Raw genomic sequence first — 18,764 nt, forward strand, 5'->3', positions numbered from 1 at the left:
AGTGTGGCTCAGGCTCCTGTACCTCCTCTCTAAGAGAGCATGTCCAGGCTGATGGGGGTCCTTAATTCAAAGACTTAAAGATTCAAAGTACATTCATTATCGAAGTGTGTATACAGAATAAAACTCCAAGATTCGGCCTCCCCCAGACAGCCACGAAACAAAGAACACCATGGCACCCGTTCAAAGAAAACATCAAAGAACCAACACATGAAAAAAGAACAAATTGTGCAAACGGCAGAAAGTGAGCAAACAAAACATAGAATATTAAACGCAAACAACAGGAATTCTGCAGATGCTGGAAATTCAAGCAACATACATCAAAGTTGCTGGTGAACGCAGCAGGCCAGGCAGCATCTCTAGGAAGAGGCGCAGTCGACGTTTCAGGCCGAGACCCTTCGTCAGGACTAACTGAAGGAAGAGTGAGTAAGGGATTTGAAAGCTGGAGGGGGAGGGGGAGATGCAAAATGATAGGAGAAGACAGGAGGGGGAGGGATGGAGCCGAGAGCTGGACAGGTGATAGGCAGAAGGGGATACGAGAGGATCATGGGACAGGAGGTCCGGGAAGAAAGACAGGGGGGGGTGACCCAGAGGATGGGCAAGAGGTATATTCAGAGGGACAGAGGGAGAAAAAGGAGAGTGAGAGAAAGAATTTGTGCATTAAAAAGAGTAACAGCTGGGGTACGAGGAGGAGGTGGGGCCTAGCGGAAGTTAGAGAAGTCAATGTTCATGCCATCAGGTTGGAGGCTACCCAGACGGAATATAAGGTGTTGTTCCTCCAACCTGAGTGTGGCTTCATCTTTACAGTAGAGGAGGCCGTGGATAGACATGTCAGAATGGGAATGGGATGTGGAATTAAAATGTGTGGCCACTGGGAGATCCTGCTTTCTCTGGCGGACAGAGCGTAGATGTTCAGCAAAGCGGTCTCCCAGTCTGCGTCGGGTCTCACCAATATATAAAAGGCCACATCGGGAGCACCGGACGCAGTATATCACCCCAGTCGACTCACAGGTGAAGTGATGCCACACCTGGAAGGACTGTTTGGGGCCCTGAATGGTGGTAAGGGAGGAAGTGTAAGGGCATGTGTAGCACTTGTTCCGCTTACACGGATAAGTGCCAAGAGGGAGATCAGTGGGGAGGGATGGGGGGGACGAATGGACAAGGGAGTTGTGTAGGGAGCGATCCCTGCGGAATGCAGAGAGAGGCGGGGAGGGAAAGATATGATTAGTGGTGGGATCCCGTTGGAGGTGGCGGAAGTTACGGAGAATAATATGTTGGACCCGGAGGCTGGTGGGGTGGTAGGTGAGGACCAGGGGAACCCTATTCCTAGTGGGGTGGTGGGAGCAAGTGCTACACATGCCCTTACACTTCCTCCCTTACCACCATTCAGGGCCCCAAACAGTCCTTCCAGGTGAGGCATCACTTCACCTGTGAGTCGACTGGGGTGATATACTGCGTCCGGTGCTCCCGATGTGGCCTTTTATATATTGGTGAGACCCGACGCAGACTGGGAGACCGCTTTGCTGAACATCTACGCTCTGTCCGCCAGAGAAAGCAGGATCTCCCAGTGGCCACACATTTTAATTCCACATCCCATTCCCATTCTGACATGTCTATCCACGGCCTCCTCTACTGTAAAGATGAAGCCACACTCAGGTTGGAGGAACAACACCTTATATTCCGTCTGGGTAGCCTCCAACCTGATGGCATGAACATTGACTTCTCTAACTTCCGCTAGGCCCCACCTCCCCCTCGTACCCCAGCTGTTACTCTTTTTAATGCACACATTCTTTCTCTCACTCTCCTTTTTCTCCCTCTGTCCCTCTGAATATACCTCTTGCCCATCCTCTGGGTCACCCCCCCCTGTCTTTCTTCCCGGACCTCCTGTCCCATGATCCTCTCGTATCCCCTTCTGCCTATCACCTGTCCAGCTCTCGGCTCCATCCCTCCCCCTCCTGTCTTCTCCTATCATTTTGCATCTCCCCCTCCCCCTCCAGCTTTCAAATCCCTTACTCACTCTTCCTTCAGTTAGTCCTGACGAAGGGTCTCGGCCTGAAACGTCGACTGCGCCTCTTCCTAGAGATGCTGCCTGGCCTGCTGCGTTCACCAGCAACTTTGATGTATGTTGATAGAATATTAAACATTGTACCAGGAGTCCAGGAGTAATAATGGGTGCCACCTTTTTGAGGCATCACCTTTGGAAGATTTCCTCAATGCTGTTGGATAACTATTTAATTTATTGGTCACTGGACCACAAAGCCCAGTATAGTTAACGAAGGCTCCTGCTTTTTCAGGCTTTGCCTCAAGAAAGTTAACCTGCCAATTGTTCTAAATTCTGAAGAAGTCAGGTGCTTCCCTTTGTTTGCAGGTGAAATGCTCTGTGCTCGTGGGTAGTCATTCTCAATACCATCTGTTGGTCCAAAGCACCTGCTGCTCCAAATAACAAATTAGCAGGGCATTTGCTTTCATGCCATATGTCTGTGAAATAGCAGGAGGTGCGCACAGTGTGGCACTGTTATTTACAGGAACATCTTCTAGGCGGATAATGATGTCACCACACAAGACTTGCAGATCAAGCCACTGATCCTGGTGCACCCCTGCTGGTTTCATCATTTAATGGTACTGCTAGGCAGCTCCTTACATTTCAATTTGTCACATTAATTCAGTAACGCAGAGTAGTGTCATCCATGTTGTTTCCGCCTATATCCGATTCTTGTACCTCAATCTTTATTCCTCTCTCGGAGTTACATCCAGGGTTACAATTGCATGGGTCCTGGCAGTTAGTCTGTACCTCAGCCAAGTTGCTGTGCGCAAGCTATCTGCCATGCTTCCTGATGGTAAAACATTAGTGCAGTAGTACCTTATTAACTGAGAGGTGCCATACCTTCTCAGGCTATTGAAAATGTTATGTAAATGTTAGTTATCTTTTCTTCTTTCCTTCACGTATGAGACTAGATTATAACTGTCAGCAAACTATTGAGATTATTGCCATCCAATGTTCCAATGTTTTCTGAGATCCACGTATGTGAATATTACAGATAGATTAGCCAGTAATAATCACAAATTAGGGGTGGATTGGCTGAATCTGTATCTTTCAAGGATTTGACGAAATAGGAGCAATCTAAACTTTTGATGTGATGAAATCATCTTTATTTGTACTTCTCTCCTTTCTCTATCCTTTCAATCCTGTGACTGTACCACAAGCTACTTTCACATTGTGGAGGGTTCTCCTTAAACTTATCTGCTTTTTCATAACTGAACCAAGACAGACAGAAGAGACACTGTAATCAAAAGACTAATCACATGACAATTAAAGTCAATTTTCTGTTGCACATTGACTGACCCAGCTGTTAATCAATTATACAGCTGCTTTAACCGATCATTTAAAATACTCATAGAAACATAGAAGATAGGTGCAGGAGTAGACCATTTGGCCCTTCGAGCCTGCACCACCATTCAGTATGATCATGGCTGATCATCCAACTCATAACCCTGTACCTGCCTTCTCTCCATACCCCCTGACCCCTGTAGCCACAAGGGCCATATCTAACTCCCTCTTAAATATAGCCAATGAACTGGCCTCAACCGTTTCCTGTGGCAGAGAATTCCATAGATTCACCACTCTCTGTGTGAAGAAGTTTTTCCTCATCTCGGTCCTAAAAGGCTTCCCCTTTATCCTCAAACTGTGACCCCTCGTTCTGTACTTCCCCATCATCGGGAACAATCTTCCTGCATCTAGCCTGTCCAATCCCTTTAGGATCTTATACGTTTCAATCAGATCCCCCCTCAATCTTCTAAATTCCAATGAGTATAAGCCTAGTCAATCCAGTCTTTCATCATATGGAAGTCCTGCCATTCCAGGAATCAATCTGGTGAACCTTCTTTGTACTCGCTCTATGGCAAGGATGTCTTTCCTCAGATTAGGAGACCAAAACTGCACACAATACTCCAGGTGTGGTCTCACCAAGGCCTTGTACAACTGCAGTAGTACCTCCCTGCTCCTGTACTCGAATCCTCTTGGTATGAATGCCAGTATACCATTCGCCTTTTTCACTGTCTGCTGTACCTGCATGCCTACTTTCAATGACTGGTGTATAATGACACCAGGGTCTCGTTGCACCTCCCCTTTTCCTAATCGGCCACCATGCAGATAATAATCTGTTTTCCTATTTTTGCCACCAAAGTGGATAACCTCACATTTATCCACATTAAATTGCATCTGCCATAAATTTGTCAACTCACCTAACCTATCCAAGTCACCCTGCATCCTCCTCACAGCTAACACTGCCGCCCAGCTTCATGTCATCCGCAAACTTGGAGATGCTGCATTTAATTCCCTCGTCCAAGTCATTAATATATATTGTAAACAACTGGGGTCCCAGCACTGAGCCCTGCGGTACCCCACTAGTCACTGCCTGCCATTCTGAAAAGGTCCCGTTTATTCCCACTCTTTGCTTCCTGTCTGCCAACCAATTCTCTATCCACATCAATACCTTACCCCCAATACCGTGTGCTTTAAGTTTGCACACTAATCTCCTGTGTGGGACCTTGTCAAAAGCCTTTTGAAAATCCAAATATACCACATCCACTGATTCTCCCCTATCCACTCTACTAGTTACATCCTCAAAAAATTCTATGAGATTCGTCAGACATGATTTTCCTTTCACAAATCCATGCTGACTTTGTCCGATGATTTCACCGCTTTCCAAATGTGCTGTTATCACATCTTTGATAACTGACTCTAGCATTTTCCCCACCACCGATGTCAGGCTAACCGGTCTATAATTCCCCGGTTTCTCTCTCCCTCCTTTTTCAAAAAGTGGGGTTAAATTAGCCACCCTCCAATCCTCAGGAACTAGTCCAGAATCTAAATGAGTTTTGAAAAATTATCACTAATGCATCCACTATTTCTTGGGCTACTTCCTTAAGCACTCTGGGATGCAGACCATCTGGCCCTGGGGATTTATCTGCCTTTAATCCATTCAATTTACCTAACACCACTTCCCTACTAACATGTATTTCGCTCAGTTCCTCCATCTCACTGGACCCTCTGTCCCCTACTATTTCCGGAAGATTATTTATGTCATCCTTAGTGAAGACAGAACCAAAGTAATTATTCAATTGGTCTGCCATGTCCTTGCTCCCCATAATCAATTCACCTGTTTCTGTCTGTAGGGGACCTACATTTGTCTTAACCAATCTTTTTCTTTTCACATATCTGTAAAAGCTTTTACAGTCCGTTTTTATGTTCCCTGCCAGTTTTCTCTCATAATCTTTTTTCCCCTTCCTAATTAAGCCCTTTGTCCTCCTCTGCTGGACTTTGAATTTCTCCCAGTCCTCAGGTGAGCCACTTTTTCTGGCTAATTTGTATGCTTCTTCTTTGGAATTGATACTATCCCTAATTTCTCTTGTCAGCCACGGGTGCACTACCTTCCTTGATTTATTCTTTTGCCAAACTGGGATGAACAATTGTTGTAGTTCATCCATGCGATCTTTAAATGCTTGCCATTGCATATCCACCGTCAACCCTTTAAGTGTCATTTGCCAGTCTATCTTAGCTAATTCACGTCTCATACCTTCAAAGTTACCCTTCTTTAAGTTCAGAACCTTTGTTTCTGAATTAACTATGTCACTCTCCATCTTAATAAAGAATTTTACTGTATTATGGTGACTCTTACCCAAGGGGCCTCTCACGACAAGATTGCTAATTAACCCTTCCTCATTGCTCAATACCCAGTCTAGTATAGCCTGCTCTCTAGTTGGTTCCTCGACATGTTGGTTCAAAAAACCATCCCGCATGCATTCCAAGAAATCCTCTTCCTCAGCACCCTTACCAATTTGGTTCACCCAATGAAAGTCACCCATTATAACTGCTGTTCCTTTATTGCACACATTTCTAATTTCCTGTTTAATGCTATCCCCAACTTCACTACTACTGTTAGGTGGCCTGTACACAACTCCCACCAGCGTTTTCTGCCCCTTAGTGTTACGTAGCTCTACCCATATCGATTCCACATCCTCAGCAGAAATGCATTGACAGCACACTTCCACAAAGCATTTCACATACCATGAGCACTTATTTAGAGATGGGTGCAGAAGACAGCCAAGTTCATAACTTATATTCATTTAAGTTAGATAACTGACAATTTACATGTGGCATTTGAGGCTTAGATCATGACTGAACAATACACCATGAACATAATAACTAAACTGGGAGCAGGAATAAAATATGCACCTCAATGAATCTCATCTGCCTTTCCATAACCTTGTACCTGATTTGATCTTAGTTTCCAGTTCAACGTTTTGGCCTGTTTCCATAATCCTCAATTACCTTATAAGCCAAAAATCTGTCTACTTGGCCTTGAATGTATTCTTACAGATATTCCCTTTGTTCCACCCATTGCCTTCCCCATCTTCCCTGACACCTAGACTAACTTTCTTTCTTTAACTTTGTTCTGCAGAAGGTTCGTCAACCTGAATTTTTAACAGTTTCACTTTCCACAGCTGCTGCCTTACTTGCTGAATTCTTTCAGGACTTCCTGTTTTTATTTTAGTGATCCTTTTTCTCTTTTTTAAAAATGGGAACTTGGTTTCCTCCCTCTTTCCAAAGATGCGCAGCTTAGAGTTAGTAAGTCGTGGACATGCCGGAAGCATGGCAACACTTGCAGGGCTGCCTCCACCACATAGTTGGACTGTGCTGATCATTGACATGAAATGACCCATTTCGCTGTAAGTTCTGATGTTTTCGTATACTGTCGTCGTCATCGTCGTGGCTATCCCTCGAGGTCGACGATGATGGTCTTCGTTCTAAAGAAGTGGCCCACAGAGCAAAGACACCTGTGCGTGTATTTGCTTAACGTGTACTTGATGTTGCACTCCAAGAAGCACATGATACTTCACAAATCAACCGACTGATTCCAATGGCGTGGAAACCACGACGATTGGAGCTGATGGATTTGTTGCAGCCTTCATCCGCCTTCACAGCTGTTGAGTTCGCAGTAACTTTGTCCCCCTGTTCCACAGTTGAGGTCTTGGTTGGATTATACTGTACTTGTGACAAACAAAGCTAATCTCTCTCTTTATCTCTTAACTTGGCTTCTTGCAGCAAGCTGGATGGAGTGGGGATGTGACATATCCTCCTCTTCCTAGGTGTAGCAGGTGAGATTATCCATTTGTGACTGAAGTTTCTATCCACCACATTTTAGAACTTCAGCATAGATATCACCTGAGCTTGAGCCTATGTGGTTTTTCAGATGACTAATGGTGTTATGACTTCAAGCTGATCTGGAAAGGCTGATCAACATGCTTAGGGCTAGACCAGATAGAGTGTGGCGGAATGGAGACAAGACTGCTGCTGTCATGGGAAGAGTTGCAGTTGACGTTGTTTTAAAGTTCCTTTATCTGCAGGCACCGGTCACCTCTCTGCCCTTGATCTGTTCTTAGCTCTTAGCAGAATGGATCCTTAAGTGTTTGTGCACAGACGGCTAATATTTCGAAAATATACTTTATGTATACTTTATTCTTTATATATTTACAGTAAATATAATTGGCACACATCTTTCTCTTTATTCATTTTAACCAACAACTCAAAACATTCTTTAAATGCATGAATGTCACTCACAGTTTCCACCTTAAACAGTACAGCGATGGAGTGCTTGAGAGCCGATTATGCAGGACCTAGCTTCTCTGTATCTAGATTGTGATCTTCCCTCATTTTGGTTTCAGTGATCTCTTAGGATCTACTCCTATCTCTTGGAGTGTGCCAATTGGAAGTATTTGGATTATGGAATAGATGGCTTTGTGGCTAAGTTTGCTGACGATACGAAGATAGGTGGAGGGGCTGGTAGTGCTGAGGAAATGGGGAGTCTGCAGAGAGACTTGGATAGATTGGAAGAATGGGCAAAGAAGTGGCAAATGAAGTACAATGTTGGAAAGTGTATGGTTATGCACTTTGACAGAAGAAATAAATGGGAAGACTATTATTTAAATGGGGAAAGAATTCAAAGTTCTGAGATGCAACGGGACTTGGGAGTCCTCGTACAGGATGGCCTTAAGGTTAACCTCCAGGTTGAGTCGGTAGTGAAGAAGGCGAGTGCAATGTTGGCATTCATTTCTAGAGGAATAGAGTACAGAAGTAGGGATGTGATGTTGAGGCTCTATAAGGCGCTGGTGAGACCTCACTTGGAGTACTGTGGGCAGTTTCGGTCTCCTTATTTAAGAAAGGATGTGCTGACGTTGGAGAGGGTACAGAGAAGACTTACTAGAATGATTCCGGGAATGAGAGGGTTAACATATGAGGAACGTTTGTCCGCTCTTGGACTGTATTCCTTGGAGTTTAGAAGAATGAGGGGAGACCTCATAGAAACATTTCGAATGTTGAAAGGCATGGACAGAGTGGATGTGGCAAAGTTGTTTCCCATGATGGGGGAGTCTAGTACGAGAGGGCATGACTTAAGGATTGAAGGGTGCCCATTCAGAGCAGAAATGCGAAGAAATTTTTTTAGTCAGAGGGTGGTGAATCTATGGAATTTGTTGCCACGGGCAGCAGTGGAGGCCAAGTCATTGGGCGTATTTAAGGCAGAGATTGATAGGTACCTGAGTAGCCAGGGCATCAAAGGTTATGGTGAGAAGGCGGGGGAGTAGAATTAAACGGGAGAATGGATCAGCTCATGATAAAATGGTGGAGCAGACTCGATGGGCCGAATGGCCGACTTCTGCTCCTTTGTCTTATGGTCATTTGTTTGCAAACATCCCCTTCCACCTGAAGATGAACGTATTTCTTTAATATCAAAAGAAATGTTATTCATAATTAAAAAATTACAAGAATAAACTATATATAATAGCTTTTCATTCTTATGTTCATAAGCAATGCATTCAAGTAGTGTTCTGTTACATTTCTTAATACCATGCAGTACTGTGCTAAAGTCTTAGGCAAATCCTGTATATATGTAGCTTGGGTGCCTAAGACTTTTGCACAGTACTGTATTTGTCAGCGTGGAGCAAAGAGCGAGTTTGTAAATACGGAGGGGCGAAGGATGCTGGGAATGGCAAGGGTGGAGCACTGCGGGAGGGGTGTGGGACAAGTAGCAGAGTTGGCACGGGTATAGGCACACCCTGCCCTGAGACACCGGGCAGGGTTATTTGATTTTAAACAACTGCTTTGCTGATCATTACAGAATGTCTCTCTGGTGCTTCCCACTCCATCAGCATTTTGTTCCCAACAATGATTCCTCTCTCCCTGCCCCCATCCCAATCTTAGTCCACAATAGAGAACCATAAGAGAATCAGATTTATCATCACCCCCGCATTTGTCACGAAATATGTTTTTTCTGCCGCAGCGCAATACATCAAATTACCACAGTACTGTCAGACTTCTGCCACTCATGTGGCCTCCTGGAGTGGTACTCTACTACAATAATTGAGGGGCTTCTTCACTCAACCCAGCTCCTCCGTGTATGGTATGGAAGAACCCTATACAGTGGTCCTGCCCCACCGAGCCCTTGCCATGGCTGCATCGAGCTTCAGTGCGTCCCTCTGTGCCCTTACAGCCTGGTTTGAGACAGTCAGACCCCACCTTTCAAAAAGTACGACTTTGAATATGCTGAAGAAACTGCAATCGTCTTTTTTCCCCTCCCCTCTTCTTCTATTCCACACTCTGGCCTCTTACCTCTTCTCATCTGCCTATCACCTCCCCCGGGGTACCTTCTCGTCCCCTTTCTCCTATGGTCCACTCCCCTCTCTATCGGATTCCTTCCTCTCTATCTCTTTACCTTCCTTATCCTCCTGGATTCACCTATCACCTTCTAGCTACCCTTCTTCTCCCCCCACACCATACCCCCTACCCCCTACCCCCTACCATCATTTTATTGTGCTGTCTTTCACCTTCTTTTCCAGTCTTGAAGAGGGGTTTCGGTCTGAAAAGTCAACTGTTTATCCATTTCCATAGGTGCTGCCTGTCCTGTGTGTGTTGCTTTGGACTTCCTCATGTCTGCAATTATCTTGTTTATCAGATGGTTCCTAGACCTCTGGATACTTTCTGCCAACTATCTACTGTTTAGATTGAGTGTTACACACTCAGTGGCCACTTTATTAGGTACACCCGTACACCTGCTTGTTAATGCAAATATCCAATCAACCAATTATGTGGCAGCAATTCAATACATAAAAGCATGCAGACATGGTTAAGAGATTTAGTTGTTGTTCAGACACACATCAGAATGGGGAAGAAATGTGATCTATGTGACTTTGACTGTGGGATGATAGTTGGTGTGAAACAGAATGGTCCGTGGATCTCAGAAACTGCTGATCTTTTGGGATTATCATGCACAAGAGTCTCTGGAGTTTACGGAGAATGGTGCAGTAAATAAAAGCATCCAGTGAGTGGTATTTTTGTGGGTGATAAAACCTTGTTAATGAGAGAGGTCAAATGAGAATGGCCAGTCAGGAAGGTAACAATAACCCAATTACCAATGTACTACAACAGTGGTGTGCTGAAGAGCATCTCTGCATGCACAATTGTTCAAACCTTAAAGTGGGTGGCCTAACGCAGCAGAAGATCACAAAAATACACCAGTGGCCATTTTATTTAGTACCTCCTGCATCTAGTAAAGTGACCATTGAGATTATGTTCAGGCACCCACAGAGTTGTTTTCTTTCCTTTGAGACATAGCGGAGAGCACAATTAATGTGTGTTAAATGCAGATTAATTGTCCCCGGGGCTATTAGCCAACAGCTGAAGATCATCCTATTGGATGCTAAGACTTTTAACATTAACTGCAGGTGTGAACAGGCCAGAACATACGGCATGAAATGCTTGCATTTTGGTTTGTCATTCATAACAACATTGCAAAATAATAAAAAAGCAAACACCAAACAGTTAATTCTTTTCAAATGAGTTACATAAAATTTATTAAACCAGCTCTCTGATCTGAGAGGTAACCTGTCATTATTAAGTAATGCAGTAATTACCATGGCTAAACAATCTATTAGTGGAACATTAATGGAACAAAGTAACATTAATGATATGAAAATATTTATGATCCGATACGAGAAATGCAATTCTGTAAGGGGTAAAGGGCCCATTCACACCTGCAGCTAATGTTAAAAGCTTTACTAGTACAAAACCCTAATCTGAATCCTCTTGAGTAATGATAGTCAATAGGTGTTGTTAATATTGATTATCATTACTCTTTTACCCTTGATAATACAAGTAGAAAGGATGTTGAAACATATGCTATACCTCTCTTCACTGGTCAGGGTGTTGTGCATAAAAGGCAGGTTATTGCTGTATAAAATTTTGTTTAGGCTACTCTTGCAGTGTAGTGTATAGTTTTGATCTCTGCGTTACAGGATGGTTGTGGAGGATTTAAAGGGGGTGCAGATGACTTTCATCAGCACATTGTCTGGATTAAAGGGCAACAGCCATAAGGAGATGTTGGACAAACTTGGGTTGTTTTCTTTGGAGTTTTGGAAGCTGAGGGACAAACTGATAGAAGTGCATAAGATTATGAGAGTCATGGATAAGGTCAGTCTCTTTGTTCCATTTTGGAAATGCCAGATTGCATTGCTTTAAAGTGAGAGGGAGAAAGTTTAAAGGGCATTTGTCTCAAGTTCGTTTTAGAGTCACAGAGCCATTCACCATGGAAACAAGCTCTTCAGCCTAACTCATCTGTACTGACCAAGATGCCCGTCTAAGCTAGTTCCATTTGCCCACATTAAGGCAAATTTCTTTTAGAGAAATAGAACGTGATGCTTGGAACACAGTGCCAGGGGAAATGGTGGAAGCAGATATATGAACAACAATTTAGCCATTTTGACAGGCGTACAATCAGACAGGAAATAAGACCATAAGACAAAGGAGCAGAAGTCAGCCATTCGGCCCATCGAGTCTGCTCCACCATTTTATCATGAGCTGATCCATTCTCCCATTTAGTCCCACTCCCCTACCTTCTCACCATAACCTTTGATGCCCTGGCTACTCAGATACCTATCAATCTCTGCCTTAAATACACGCAATGACTTGACCTCCACTGCCGCCCCTGGCAACAAATTCCATAGATTCACCACCCCCGGCTAAAAAAATTTCTTCGCACTTCTTTTCTGAATGGGCGCCCTTCAATCCTTAAGTTATGCCCTCTCGTACTAGACTCCCCCATCATGGGAAACAACTTTGCCACATCCACTCTGTCCATGCCTTTCAACATTCGAAGTGTTTCTATGAGGTCTCCCTTCGTTCTTCTAAACTCCAAGGGATACAGTCCAAAAGCGGACAAATGTTCCTCATATGTTAACCCTCTCATTCCTGGAATCATTCTAGTGAATCTTCTCTGTATCCTATCCAACGTCAGCACATCCTTTCTTAAATAAGGAGAACAAAACTGCCCACAGTACTCCAAGTGAGGTCTTACCAGTGCCTTATACAGCCTCAGTATCACATCCCTGCTCCTATACTCTATTCCTCTAGAAATGAATGCCAACATTGCATTCGCCTTCTTCACTACCGACTTAGCCTGGAGGTTAACCTTAAGGGTATCCTGTATGAGGACTCTCAAGTCCTGTTGCATCTCAGAACTTTGAATTCTCTCCCTATTTAAATAATAGTCTGCCCATTTATTTCTTCTGCCGAAGTGCATAATCATATACTTTCCAACATTGTATTTCATTTCCCACTTCTTTGCCCATTCTTCCAATCTATCCAAGTCTCTCTGCAGACTCTCCGTTTCCTCAGCACTACCGGCCCCTCCACCTATCTTCGTATCGTCAGCAAACGTAGCCACAAAGCCATCTGTTCCATAATCCAAATCATTGATGGACGATGTAAAAAGAAGCGGCCCCAACACAGACTCCTGTGGAACGCCACTGGTAACCGGCAGCCAACCAGAATAGGATCCCTTTATTCCCACTCTCTGTTTCCTGCCAATCAGTCAACGCTCTATCCACATATGTAACTTTCCCATAATTCTATGGGCTTTTATCTTGTTAAGTAGCCTCGTGTGGCACCTTGTCAAAGGCCTTCTGAAAATCCAAATATACAACATCCACTGCATCTCCCTTGTCTAGCCTACTGGTAATTTCCTCAAAAAATTGTAATAGGTTTGTCAGGCAGGATTTTCCTTTAAGGAATCCATTAAGAAATGGAGGCATGGTGGTCAGCACAGGTACTGAGGAATGAATTGTCTGTTCCTGTGCTGTGTGTTCAATGATGGCCCATGACTGGAAATATTATTTTGAGAGTAAAAGTGCACTTTGAGCTAAGTCTAGTGAAAGGATGTAAATTAATCTGCAGACCTCTCTTACAATACTCCAAATACGGTCTGACCAATACATTATAAAGCCTCATCATTATATCCTTGCTTTTACATTATAGTACTCTCAAAAAGGAATGTTAACGTTACATTTTCCTTCCTTACCACCAACTCAACCTGCAAGTTATCCTTTAGGGAATTCCTGTACAAGGACTCCCAAGTCCCTTTGCACCTTTGATTTTTGAATTTTCTCCCCCTTTAGAAAATAGTCCACATCTTTATTCCTTCTACCAATGTGCATGACCATGCACTTTCCTACACTATATTCCATCTGCAACTTCCTTGTCCATTCTTCCATTTTGTATAAGTCCTCTTGCAGAATCCCTGCTTCCTCAACATTATCTTCTGCTCCACCTATCTTTGTATCATCTACTAACTTGGCCACAAAACAATCAATTCCATCATCAAAATCTTTGACATGCAACTAGAAAATAAGTGGTCCCAACAGCAACCCCTGCAGAATACCACGAGAAGCTGGCAGCCAACAAAAAAGACCCCCTTTATTCTCACTCTTTACCTCCTGCAAGTCAGCCAACCTTCTATCCATGGTCGTATCTCTCCTGTAACACCATGGGCTCTTAATCTTGTTAAAGAGCCTCATGTGCAGCACCTTATCAAAGGCATGGATTTCAGCAGCTCTTTATCTACTTTGAGTGATCAGAGACCAGCGATTTCCCCTAGACAATGTGGATGATACACTTTCTCAGGAAGGTTTTGGTAATATCATTTAATCTCTTCCCATGTCAGAAACTGGAATACAGGATTTTGATGTTGAGGATGTTAACAGTCTGGTCAGCCAATAAAGCCAGTATAACTAAGGCCTTAGTGTCCAGAATGTTAGCAATGGAGAGGTGGCTAACATTGATTCATTTGTCCCAATGGATTTGGATGATTTTGTAGTAGCTGGTCTCTCACTAGTGTCTTGAAGCACCAAATCTCAGTAGCAAATAGACAGCAGAGTGGCCCAGTATGAAATTTATGCTGGTTTTGAGACCCCTGTCTTCAAACACCCTCTTCCTCAGTTAGGCCAAGGCTGTGATGCTGCGCTGAAGGTGATAGTGAACTTCAACATTTTGTTTTAAAGATATTGTAGTGGAACCACCTTCGCATTTGCTTCAGTGAATGAGTCAGCAATGATTTGGAGCTTGATTTCCAAACATTCACAAATGGCAGGATCATTTGCATACAGCCACATGGATTCTGAACCTGGTTCTGCAGTGGAGCATGAAAACTTTAGAATTAGTCTTCCCGATTAGTTCCATGCCAGCAGTATGCCAGTTAAGGGTAAGGTGCTGAATTACAATAAGAAAGATTGAGGGAAGTGTTGGGTCAACAACACAGCTAAATTTGACAACAGCCTGCACTGGGACTGAGACTGCTGTGGACCCATTGGTTAGGGTCATGGCTTGCATGCCATCATGAAGCAAGTGTAAGGAGGTAATGAGTTTTACCCATATAAAAATTTGACAGTTCATTCTGACTGATGTCATAGAAGATCCTGAATAGTGATTAAGGACACATACTAGACTCTGGAGCAATGTATAATTATTAGTTCTGCTTTCTGCATTTTTCTTGGAGTTGTCAAGCAGTGAAAATCATGCTCACAGCACTTTTTGATTGACATAATTCTTCACTTCAGCAGGAGTTGGTCAGTCGTTAAGAGAAACAACTGAGGAGGACGGCAGAATGGTCTACCCTAGACTTATCTCCTCACTACAATGTTCATATCTCTCACTTATCCTCCTTTACTCAGCTGAGGACGAAGTGGTTCTGGATTTGTGACTGAAGCTCCAAGCTGCTGAGTTTTAGTTCCTGCAAGAATACTGTCTCTCCTTCAGTCTACGCACACAAAATTCTCGAATTTAGCAAGTCAGGCAGCATCTATGGAGAGGAGTAAACAGTCAACACTTCAGGCCGAGACTGTATATTTTGCTCTGGGTTTCCAACAGCTGCAGGATCTCTTGTGTTTATAAGAACATAAGAAATAGGAGCAGGAGTAGGCCATCCAGCCCTTCGAGCCTGCCCCACTATTCAATAAGATCATGGCTGATCTGTCCGTAAACTCAGCTCCATCTACCTGCCTTTTCCCCATAACCCTTAATTCCCCTACCATGTAAAAATCTATCTAACTGTATCTTAAATATATTTAGTGAAGAAGCCTCAACTGCTTCCCTGGGCGGAGAATTCCACAGATTCACCACTCTCTGGGAAAAACAGTTTCTCCTCATCTCCATCCTAAATCTTCTCCCCTGAATCTTGAGGCAATGTCCCCTAGTTCTAGTCTCACCTACCAATGGAAACAACTTTCCTACTTCTTTCTTATATAGCCCTTTCAAAATTTTGTATGTTTCTATAAGATCCCCTCTCATTCTTCTGAATTCCAGAAAGTATAGTCCCAGGCAACTCAATCGCTCCTCATAGGTTAACCCCTTCATCTCCGGAATCAACCTGGTGAACCTCCTCTGCACTGCCTCCAAAGCCAGTATATCCTTCCTCAAGTATGGAGACCAGAACTGCTCACAGTACTCCAGGCGCGGCCTCACCAGTACTCTGTATAGTTGCAGAATGACATCCCTGCTATTGAATTCAATCCCTCTAGCAATAAAGGCCAACATTCTGTTTGCCTTCTTAATAACCTGTTGTACTTGCAAACCAACTTTTTGCGATTCATGAACAAGCACTCCCAAGTCACTCTGCACAACAGCATGCTGCAATCTTTCATCATTTAAATAATAGTCTGCTCTTTTATTATTCCTTCCAAAGTGGATGATCTTGTATTTACCAATGTTGTATTCCATCTGCCAGATCTTGGCCCACTCACTTAACCTATCTATATTCCTCTGCAGACTCTCCACATCCTCTGTACAATTTGCTTTTCCACTCAGTTTAGTGTCATCAGCAAATTTTGCTACGCTACACTCAGTCCTCTCTTCCAAATCATCAATGTAAATGGTAAACAGCTGCAGGCCCAGAACCTACCCCTGAGGCACCCCACTCACCACCGACTGCCAACCAGAGTAACACCCATTTATACCAACTCTCTGCCTTCTATTGGTTAACCATTCCACTATCCATGCCAATACTCTTCATCCAACTCCATGCATCCGTATCTTATTTATAAGTCTCTTGTGCGGCACCTTATCTAGCGCCTTCTGGAAATTCACGTATACAACATCTACCTGTTCCCATCTATCCACTGCACCCATTATGTCCTCAAAGAACTCCATTAAGTTTGTCAAAAAGGACCTGCCCTTTCTGAATCCATGCTGCATCTAATGGAACCCCTCCTTTCTAAATGTTTCGCTATTTCTTCCTTAATGACAGCCTTAAACAACTTCCTGACTACAGATGTTAAGCTAACTGGCCCGTCTTTTGCGTACGTCATTTTAAAAAAAGTGGCGTGACATTTGCTGTCTTCCAATACGCCGGGACCTGCACACAGTACTCCAGGTGCAGCCCCAGTACCCTGTATAGTTGCAGCATGACCTCCCTGCTGTTGAATTCAATCCCTCTAGCAATAAAGACCAACATTCTGTTTGCCTTCTTAATAACCTGTTGTACCTGCAAGCCAACTTTTCATGAACAAGTACTCCCAAGTCCCTCTGCACAACAGCATGCTGCAATCTTTCACCATTTAAATAATAATCTGCTCTTCTATTATTCCTTCCAGAGTGGATGATCTTGTATTTACCAACGTTGTATTCCATCTGCCAGATCTTGGCCCACTCACTTAACCTATCTATATCCCTTTTTAATAACCTGTTGTACCCGCAAGCCAACTTTTTGCGATTCATGAACAAGACGAGTCTAGAGAGTTTTGGTAAATGATTACCAATGCGTCTACTATAACCTCCACCAATTCCCTCAGCACCCTGGGATGCATCCCATCAGGACCAGGGGACTTATCTACCTTCAGGTCCTCTAGTTTTCTCATCACTATCTCTTTAGTGACAGTGATTTCCTTAATGCCATTTTGTACTTATGTCAGAACATGACTTTTTAAGAAGATGGCATCAGTGAACAATGTTACCAAGGGTGACATACTCCAGGCGTTTCCTTTCATTTCTTTTACATATTTTTCTTTCAAATGTAGTTTTCCCATCATTGGACAATGTGATCTACTGTTCAGAACCTGTGATCTACATTTTGATGTGTGTTTCTGGGCCCACTGAGTGATCTGGCGCTTTGCTGTCTCCCTAAGGGTTTCACGAGGCAGCGAGTGAAACGTGCAGCCTGGACACCAAGAAGCCTAGAGAAGGGGCAGGAGCTCAGGATTGACTCCATTTCTCACTGATCTCCCCGACGAAAACACTGAGAAAGATTGAAATCTTTGAGGTGAATGCGGAAGGCTAGTAGTGTTTCACCCTTTCACTCACTGCTGCCAGAGGAAGAAATCTGCATGTGACGGTCTCTCTCTCTCCCTCTCACTCCCTGCTCCCGAGGGAAGGCCTTGAGTTTGAATTATCTCTCTCTCTCTTTCAGGCTGACAGAGGATGGTGCCGGAGCAAGGTTTGTGGATTGGATTCTGTATTTCATGTTATGATGTGTTTCTCGTCCCTGGTCCCCCTTTTCTCCTTTTTTTGTTGCTACTTTGAACAATTTTGAAATGGGGTGGCCTGCACACTGAACCAAACTGAAATATGCCTGGGGTCTTTCGATTTTATATTTTATATTTTGTGCTTTTTGCTCATTTTCCTTTTCATTGCCATTTGTGCAATTTGTTTTTATTTCCCGCTCATAGGGGAGAGTTGATGTCTTTCTTTGAACGGGTTCCATAGTTCTTCTTTGCTTCATGGCTGTCTGTGGGAAAGGTGAACCTCAGGGTTGTACGCTGCATGCATACTTTGATAACAAATGTAACTTTGAACCTTTAAATTTCTTGTCAGGTGGGAGTGGTGGCAAGGCTGAACCAATAAGTGGTTGTGAGATGGAATCAAACATGCTCATGTCAAAGTAAGAATACCAGATGGAGTCCTTGAGGTTTCCTTTCAGTAGGTACTGACTGCCTTGCTCTCCTTTAGTGTACCTACATTCTTGTCTCTCAGAAGGAGGAGGACTGGGGTATCTAGGTCATGATGACCTTGATAGTATTGAAGATCTTCTCATGCCATTATTGTTACTCAGTGATTGAACTTAAAATGCTCAATAAAACAATTTTTGATGTATAGCAATTACATCAGCATCAAAGTTTATTTAATGTTTCTATGAAGTGCCACTCAATGCTTCTCTTCGTTAAATGTAATACATAAATATAAAGAGTTATTATTGAAACAATTTGGTGAGAGATATAACTTGTTCAGCAACACGTCTTTATGTGCAGTGAATCAAACTGATCGAAAACCGGCTTCAACAATAGTGGCTGGTCTCTGAGGTAAAGAGTGACCGTCCATTGACAGCTGGAAGTCTTGTCTTTTGCAATCCTGTCGGGATTTTCACTGAGGATGGAGACATGCTCTTTTTGGT

Source organism: Mobula hypostoma, chromosome 7, assembly GCF_963921235.1.
Source record: "Mobula hypostoma chromosome 7, sMobHyp1.1, whole genome shotgun sequence".
NCBI classification, from domain to species: Eukaryota; Metazoa; Chordata; class Chondrichthyes; order Myliobatiformes; family Myliobatidae; genus Mobula; species Mobula hypostoma.